A 9,897-nucleotide genomic window follows, 5' to 3' on the forward strand; every position below is an offset into this window, starting at 1 on the left:
GAAGTGGGGAAACCACGGAAAACCACTTCGAGGATGGCTGAGGTGGGAATCGAACCCACCTCTACTCAGTTGACCTCCCGAGGCTGAGTGGACCCCGTTCCAGCCCTCGTACCACTTTTCAAATTTTCGTGGCAGAGCCGGGAATCGAACCCGGACCTCCGGGGGTGGCAGCTAATCACGCTAACCACTACACCACAGAGGCGGACGATCAGCATTTTACTGTACGTATTTCAGCTTATTGTATGCATAATGTTTCGTTTCAATTGATGAAGGACCGAACAACGTACGCAGATTGCTACCGTGCCTATTTTATACTGGGTAATGGGTAAATTGGTTTCTGTATGAACACTAATCTCCGTCTGTGTATACTGAAGCCGTATGGTCCGACTCCTTGGCTGAATGGTCAGCATTGGGGCCTTCGGTTCATATGGTCCCGTGTTTCCCGGCCGGATCGGGGATTTTAATGGCGTTTGATCAGTTCTTCTTGCTCGGGGACTGGTTGTTAATGTTGTTCCTAACACTCTCCTCTTCATATTCAGACAACACACCACTCTACCAACCACCATAGAGGCAAGCAATAGTGATTACATCTCCCCCATATAGAGTTGGCGTCAGGAAGGGCATGCGGTCGTAACACAGGGCCACATACACATGCGCGTCACCGTTCGCACCTTCGACCTCACAAGGTGTGGGAAAAATCGGTAGAATAATAATAATAAGAAGAAAAATACATATTGAAACCGTATGCAAACGTAAATATTTGAGTCGTCAATAGCAACAATATTTACTGCTTACAGGACGAGTCGTTATCGTGCAACTTCATTTGAGTGAGGTAAATTTAAATTCATGTGCAAAGGATGTTGAAAGCTCAGTTCGCCTAATGCGTCATGATCGTCATCTGTAACGTGTAATCTCATACTTGACCTTGCATTCTGCAAGTCACTGACACAAGTCAGTCACGTTCACGCGCGCGGGAGGACCAAACCTGTCTGCTGCATTTCCCCGATACTACGTGAGCTTGACTCAGTTTCTAGAAGCAGTACGGAACTTTGAATGTATTGTAATATTTCGTAAGCATAGAAGGTGGTTAGACAGACATATATTTCATTGCATTAGTGACTAGACTCCTAAATTGTAAAATATGTGTATTCAAATGCAGGACATGGTAATACTAGTCATGGAGAGTGAGTAGTTGTTTAGTGAGAGTTCTAGTCCCTTCTCCTCTTCAGAAGGCTGCCCTTCCCTACGTCAGGCCATTAGGATAAATGCCATAGGGAGCACTTAATAGACATTCAACCAGCAGGCTTCCCTTCCCTATACCAGACCGTTAGGATCAATGCGATAGGGAGAATTTAACAGGCATTCAATTACCAAGCTGCCCTTCCCTACGCCACAACGTTACGATTACCGCGATAGGGAGCATTCAACAGGCGCTTACCGAGGCATTCAACGGATAATCAACAAGGCGTTCACATGCGATGGAATTCTGCATATAAATAAGGGCGTTTTTCTTAATATGTTTATTACAAATACATATAAATCAGTATTAAGCATTTTATACAATCAATCAATCTGCATTTAGGGCAGTTGCCCAGGTGGCAGATTCCCTATCTGTTGTTTTCTGTATTTACTACATTTATTCAATTTACATTATTGATAACACAGTATCTACAACAATGTAGTACAAGTAAACCTCATCCAACAAACAAATTACATGAACCATATTTAAACCTATGTGAAGTAATAATGGTCAATGAGGCTATTACCCCCGGCTAGAGTATCTGTTGAGTTGGGTGTAATAAATCTCTTATCATCATTAATTAGAGTAACTTTGTTTATTAACTGAGTATAAAGCTGATTGTTTATTCTTTAAACTCATACATTTTCTTCGTTAATACTGGTGAACTATTGGTAATACAGTTCTTATAATCATCTACGCTCAGATCGTTCTCAACAACATTCTTCTTAATGCCTATCAGTTTCTTAATTACAGCGTCATTTTCAGGTATAGTGCTGTATGATTTATCTTTAGTGCCTACAAAACCGTTAAAGACTTTTCCTTTGAGTTCATCTTTCACTTTGCCAAGAGCATTTTTGTTAACCCGTGGCAGGTTATAAACATTATTTTCTGGGTAGTCACGTGTATAAAACCTGTCTAGAACTGGTTTTATATCATAGTAAATGCCATTTGTTTTAATCTCGTATATAAAACTATTAGTGTCTCAGTAGAGCAGCTTTGTGTTATAAGCGTACTTATTCTTCTAATATTCATAGTGAAAAACTTACATGAGCATTTTGGATAATTCAATAACATAGTTTGGTTTGTCATAGGCTACTTTTAATCGATTCATTTGTATTAAAACTAAATCTTCATAAATAACTGCACAGACATGGAAGTCAGGTTTACTCATTAAGTTGTTAGCACCATATCTTCTACCGACATTCTCCCATTTTGTAACTACTTTCACATCTACATTTTTATCAACATTTTCAATAGTTTTCCCGAAGACTGAATTAATTATGAGTTTGTAGAAGCCTTTCTCTTGCAAAAGCATTTGCGGACATCATTCTTTACTTAGTATTGAAATCGATGTAGGATCTTAGCCATGGTGACTGGTGAAATTCAAGAACCGGAAGAATTTTAGTAAGCTTCAACCCATTTCGCAAACATTGTTTCAAGTTACGACAGTGTATTACGTACTTAAATTTATCATTTAAGTTTGCAGTTAACATGTTTGTTATGGATGTGATATATGGAGATTTCATATTTTTGGGCCCCCTCTAGGGACACCGAGACCATGAAGTCGGTGTGGGGGGCTTGTGTGCTTGTTGATCTCGAGGGCTGTGCCAGCTCAGGGTTACCAGTGCTGGACTGGCCTCGGTGTAGGGCCAGACTAACAAAGTGCCCCCGAGAGGTGCCTGTGCTCTTTATTCTTCGATACTATTTCCACCCTTCTATTCTCACCTTCCTAAATTCCATTCCTCTTCCTGTCTAGCCAACACCTCAACCTCTGGTAGTAAAGTTCTACGGAGGTTTAACCCTCCCCCAATCACTAGTTTCGAGTCATAGCGAGGTCATGCATGCCTACTGGGAGAGTAGTTCTTAGCGACCCTCCCCAGTCACAAGTTTCGGGTCGTGGCGAGGTGATGCAAGATTACTGGGAGAGTATTTGTTAGCGACCCCCTCCAGATACCGGGCACCCTCTGGAGTATATAGCCTTACATTCGGTACGTCAGGGCTCTGCCGAGGGTCGACCTTTTATATCCCGGGTACTCGTAGAACTATGCCTGTTTTTCAATTTTTTGTTTTGATTTTGATTCTCCGAATGCTGCAGGCCTTAAAACTGCGTCCTATAATTGTTCAGTTAGGAAACGTAAGCGTTTCAATCGTGTTGGCCTGTCTAGTAGGGAAGTTTCTGTGTAGCGTCTGCCACGATTTTTGGTTGTGACCAGAATCGATGACATAGCTTTCTTTAAGAGAACGCGTTTCTGATAAGCAATGCTGCGGAAGGTCTTGTTGGTGAAGTAGATGAACTGAGGAAATTGCGGCATGGTAGCGTACTCATTAAGACTAGAACACTCATGCAGAGTAAAACGTTATTGGAAGCCACAATGTTCGAACCAGTGCCAGATAAGAATGAAGAGCCACAAATCCCTTAACTCCTGCAAAGGAGTTATCTTTCATAGTGTGCCCGTTCGCATCTCGTAGACCAACAACAAAATGGCGGCGTAGGAAGGTATGGCCCATGCGATCTACTAAGGCAATGAACTTCGTATCAATGCAACGTATAGGAGGCTATGTACGTCACGGAAAGGATAGGTTTCGAAGACACTGGAGAACAGTAGAGGCTCATTTGAATTGTTTTAAAAAAAATATAGCAGCGGGTGAATTGTTTAACGAGACTCTAAAAAAATTACTTTCATGTAGACAAGACGCAGATGCGAGCAGATCTACATATTCCAAGAATAGATTTGCCTACTGAAGAAGAATATTAATTATATATATTCGCGACAGCATATAATTAAAGTATTCATCGCTGTATGCCAGTAGATGAGCCGAGAAAAAAATATAAATATATAAATTTTGGTGATATACGACGGATTTGGAATATCAAGTAGCAACGTAACGATCGAAAGAATCGGAATTCACCATTGTGAAATATTTAATAACTACACACGAGAAGAGTATAACTACCGTAGCAGTAAAAAAAATAATAATTATTTACGGAGAAAACTTTTTACAGAAAGAAAAACTTTAACGATTATTTTAAATAACAGAGAATGCAGAATATCATGACTAATTACTGCGCACAGGGAATTCTTTTCATTGTCAACAGATACATGATGATGACTGTCTGCTAATTCATCAAGATGGACCGAACTGGGGATATGTACCGTCGAATCAGATGACCAGGCGGAGATTATTGGACAGACCAACCAGTGGAGATGATGACGTTGGATGAGTATCGGCCAGCCGAAAGACCGGATGATACGAAGTGGTCTGACGAGCTATGTAACCAGCAGATGACCGCGAATGTCCAGTTCGGACAGAGATCCAGTTCCAATCTGAGGGTCTAGCAGCAAGTGAAGGACGGAGCAACCACCAGACCAGATGTAGCAACTAACGAGCTAAGTCCATACTTTTCTATAGTAGAGTAGTTTCTTGTAATCTGCACCCTCAATCTATTTTGGCATGTGCTGAGAGTTTGGTGATTTATGAAATAATTAAGAACGCGTGTGTAATATAAGTAATGTGTGAAATACTTAAGATTTTAAAATTAGATGGAAGTGATGAATTAGAATGACAATATGACATATACTGGATACTGCACTAGCACATCGACAGTGGAAATAATATCCGATAAGAGAAAGGTATGTTACTTGAGTAGAGCTAGAATCAATGAGTCTAAGTTACTAGTAAAGGTTCGATTAATCTCGTTTTACCTGAGTATAGTTTACGTCACGAATTACCTGCGCAATACGATGATCATTGACAAATTAAGTATTCCTTTCGTCAGAGAAAGAGGGCATATGAATTCATATTACTGTTATTAAAAATAGAGGTTATTGACTGCGTATTTTGCTAAGCAATTCTTGAATATTTAGCATATGGTTTCGGAGTTATGGCTATATGCATGCGGCTAAATGGAAGCCGATAGGATGTTAAAGTATCGACGGTAGTGTATTGAAATGTGATTATATATTGATGAATGGTTTAAGTGAAGAGATTTAGTTATGTTCTACGGGAAGTGTAAGAATTGCAATTTGACGTGTTAATGATTTATTAGTAATATAAGGTGAGTTTCTATGCCATGTTTGAAAATATACGTCAAGAAGAGAATTCCGCGCAGATGACCATTTCAAGGTAAGGTAAACATGAATTATGTAGAATTGTGTATCGTGACAGTGATATTGTGTTTGACTTGGGTGAATAACAGGTACTGCGTAAGAGAGAGTGTTCTTATATATGATGCAATAGACTCATGATTGATTATATATCTAGTATTTCGTGGAGCGGTGATCTTACAGGTTGATATGAAATACCTGCATTCTATACTATCCATACACGTTCAGTAGCACGTATATAAATGAAATATTGAGACAGTGCAGATCATAAGAGTACATTGAGCCACTAATAGATGAGTGTGTAGATTAGAAACTATTCGAAGAGTTAGTTAGATTTTTTTTTATTTCTACTCAGATAAATATGATTTTAACTCAGTATATAAAAATGAAGAATATTACAATGGTTAGTTAGGAGCCAGATATCGTAGGCACGAGGGTGGTATTGCTTTAGCTCGTAAGTCGTTACTTGTTCACACTAGAAAGATATTACCTAACGCTCGGAGTTCAAACCTATGAAAGACTTTAACTTATGAATGGAAGGTCGGTGAACACTGCCACAATTTAATACACGCGAAAGTATATACTTGGGAAACATGTCTCATATGTTGTGAGGATAACTTTAATAATTAACAGAGCAGTATTTACAATATGAAAATTTTATTTGATTCCTTGAATGCTCAATGATCGCAAATATTATTTTTTAAAAATGTAATACTTTCGGAACATGGCTACGAAGGATCACATGTGTATTTATTGGAATTTGAACTTATAAATGAGAGAATGTTAGCATTTTTTTTTAAGTTCCACTGTTTTATCTTAAATGAGCCAGCGCTGACTCTAACTTATTTTCAAATGATGAGATAACACGGAATTAATACTACCCAGATTTCACTATATCTCGAACATTAATTTTTGTCAATAAATAATCTTATATATTTTCTTTAGTATGTGACTGAGTTATGATTTCTGTTCTGGTAACGTTTAGAGTTAAGTTAGTTGTTAAGTTTTCTAGATGTAAGCAATCGACAAGTTCTTACAAACGAAATGCGAGATGATTTCTAGATATCGGTCGTCATTCTCGTGGATATTCATACTCCCATCACGAGTACCCCAGCGGCCAATTTCTCTTCCGAAACCACGTTAAATAATTACATATAAAATCTCAGATTTTATGGGCGGAAAAAGGATACCCTGAGAAGAATTAATGAGCTACCGGGATAATCTTGCACTGACCGTTGCAAGAGCGGGTGCAATAGGGACTTGATGAAGGCCTCCGATGATGACCTTATCCAGAGTCTTGCTCGTAGAGGTGTGTCCGACGTTAAAGTCTTAAGAGGCGTGTCGGTGACAACCTCTACGACACGGAGGCTTTCAACTTACTGTAACTTTCGATCTTGAGAAACTACCCGAACATATTAAGGTATCCACGTACACACGTACAGTAACATTAACTCTAAACATGTCAATCAACACCTGCACAGTGTGAAACCTGTAAACAATTCTTCAATCTCACATAGCAGACATACATCAACAGGAGGGGTTATTTAATACTTCAGAATCATTAAGAGTCCGCCACTGTGGTGTAGTGGTTAGTGTGATAGCTGCCACCCGCGGAGGCCCGGGTTTGATTCCCGGCTCTGCCACGAAATTTGAAAAGTGGTACGAGGGCTGGAGCTGGGTCCACTCAGCCTCGGGAGGTTAAATTAATAGGAGTGGGTTCGATTCCCTCCTCAGCCATCCTGGAAGTGGTTTTCAGTACTTTCCCACTCCTCCAGGCAAATGCCGGGATGGTACCTAACTTAAGGCCACGGCCTCTTCCTTCTCTATCCCTTCCCATCTTCCCATCCCGACATAAGGCCCCAGTTCAGCATAGCAGGTCCGACCGCCTGGGTAAGGTACTGGTCATTCTCCCCAGTTGTATACCCAGACCCAAAGTCAGAAGCTCCAGAACACTGCCCTTGAGGTGGTAGAGGTGGGATCCCTCACTGAGTCCGAGGGAAAAAAAACTTTTTTTTGTTAGTTGCTTTACGTCGCACCGACACAGATAGGTCTTATGGCGACGATGGGGGCAGGAAAGGGCTAGGGGTGGGAAAGAACCGGCTGTGGCCTTAATTAAGGTACAGCCCCAGCATTTGCCTGGTATGAAAATGGGAAACCACGGAAAACCATTTTCAGGGCTGTCGACAGTAGGTTTCTAACCCACTGTCTCCCGAATACTAGAGGGAAAAACCAACCCTGGTGGGTAAATAGATTAAGACGAAGAAGAATCATTAAGAAAGAAGGAAAGAAAGAATCTACACAAACTGAGAGTAAATCTTAACAAACAAATATATGAGTTCTGAACTGTGTGAAAAATGTTGTATTTCAAAGAAGATAAAGAATCTGGGATGCTCTTTGCGTTATATTAAGAACGATAGTGCAGTCGGATTTGAGGAGTTATTTTATATGTTGTAGCTAACTCTAGAGGCTAGTTTTTCAATTCTGCTCCATTCATTGTTTCAAACCGAGCTCCACTGAGGAAACCAAATAAACGATTATTTTTAACGACTTGAATTATTTGCCTCAGTTCGAATATTTCCCATATGGACTTGGCTGCTCTATAGCATTAGTCTCTCTAAAATACATTCACGCAGAGTTCACTGTCCTATCCATCCTGCCCTTCTTTACTCACGTCAAACTCATGCTCATTTAACACTCCACACATTCTCCATTTAGCTCCTCTTATAGTTTTTGATTTTTGTATTCTACAAGTAAGTTGTTCCTTTTTTAATCATACTGTACCGGTACTTATGTTATACAACCGAATCCTTGGCTGAATGTCAGTGTTGAGGCCTTCGGTTTGGAAGGTCCAGGGTTAGTTTCCCGGCCGGGTCGGGGATTTTAATCGAGTATGATTAATTCTGTCCGCCCCTGTGGTGTAGTGGTTAGCGTGATTAGCTGCCACCCCCGGAGGCCCGGGTTCGATTCCCGGCTCTGCCACGAAATTTGAAAAGTGGTATGAGGGCTGGAACGGGGTCCACTCAGCCTCGGGAGGTCAACTGAGTAGAGGTGGGTTCGATTCCCACCTCAGCCATCCTGGAAGTGGTTTTCCGTGGTTTCCCACTTCTCCTCCAGGCTAATGCCGGGATGGTACCTAACATAAGGCCACGGCCGCTTCCTTCCCTCCTCCTTGCCTATCCCTTCCAATCTTCCCATCCCTCCACAAGGCCCCTGTTTAGCATAGCAGGTGAGGCCGCCTGGGCGAGGTACTGGTCATTCTCCCCAGTTGAATCCCCGACCAAGAGTCTGAAGCTCCAGGACACTGCCCTTGAGGCGGTAGAGGTGGGATCCCTCGCTGAGTCCGAGGGAAAAGCCGACCCTGGAAGGTAAACAGATGATGATGATGATGATGATGATTAATTCTTCTGGTTTGGGGATGGGATATTTTTATTTGACCCAAGACTATCATCTTCATATTCATACAACACACCACGCTACCTAACATCCAACACAGAAACATACTATAGTGAATATAATCCTCAACATAAGCTTGGTGTCGGGAAGGGCATCCGGCCCGAAAACAGTGCCAAGTCCACATGTGCGATATGGTTCCCACCCGTGACCCGACAAGTGTGATGAAAACGGTAGAACAATAAGAAGTACATACATTATATAATAAAGAAGTAATTTTCCAGTTTAACCCCACCTTCCCTCAATACTGCGCCCCAGGCACATGTCCCATTTGCCCCCACCCCCTACCCACTGCCCCTAGGTACGTCCTGGATGGTGCACTGCACCAGGGCACTTAAGACAAAATACCGATGCTCTCAATGGTGATTATTTGTGCCAAGGTTTGAAAGAGGAATTGCTTAATTTAAAATGTGGTATTCTTCCATCATTCCCCTTGAAAGTACTATGTGGTAAAGAATACACAGGAATTGAATCTCTTTTTCGATACAGTTTCCGAGTCTTAGTATAAATCTGTCTCATGCATTTGATGATGATAATGCTTGTTCTTTAAAGGGACCTAACATCTAAGGTCATCGGGCCCTCTCATACATTTAACATGATATAAATGGAGACCACAACTGCAAAGAGTAACACATAATAGCCACATATATTTCCTCTTCTTCTTCTTCTTCTTCTTCTTCTTCTTCTTCTTCTTCTTCTTCTGTTTACCCTCCAGTGTTGGTTTCAAGGGCAGTGTCCTGAAGCTTCAGACTCTGGGTCAGGGGATACTACTGGGGAGGATGACCAGTACCTCATCCAGGCTATGCTGAACAAGGGCCTTGTGGGGATATGGGAAGTTTGGAAGGGATAGACAAGGAATAGGGAAGGAAGCGGCCGTGGCCTTAAGTTAGGTACCATCCCGGCATTTGCCTGGAGTAGAAGTGGGAAACCATGGAAAACCACTTGTAGGATGGCTGAGGAGGGAATCCAATCTCCCTCCACTCAGTTGACCTCCTGGGGCTGAGTGGACCCTGTTGCAGGCCTCGTACCACTTTTCAAATTTCGTGGCAGAGCCGGGAATCGAGCCCGGGCCTCCGGGGTTGGCAGCGAATCACACTAACC

The sequence above is a fragment of the Anabrus simplex genome, chromosome 1, assembly GCF_040414725.1.
Source record: "Anabrus simplex isolate iqAnaSimp1 chromosome 1, ASM4041472v1, whole genome shotgun sequence".
Lineage (NCBI taxonomy): Eukaryota > Metazoa > Arthropoda > Insecta > Orthoptera > Tettigoniidae > Anabrus > Anabrus simplex.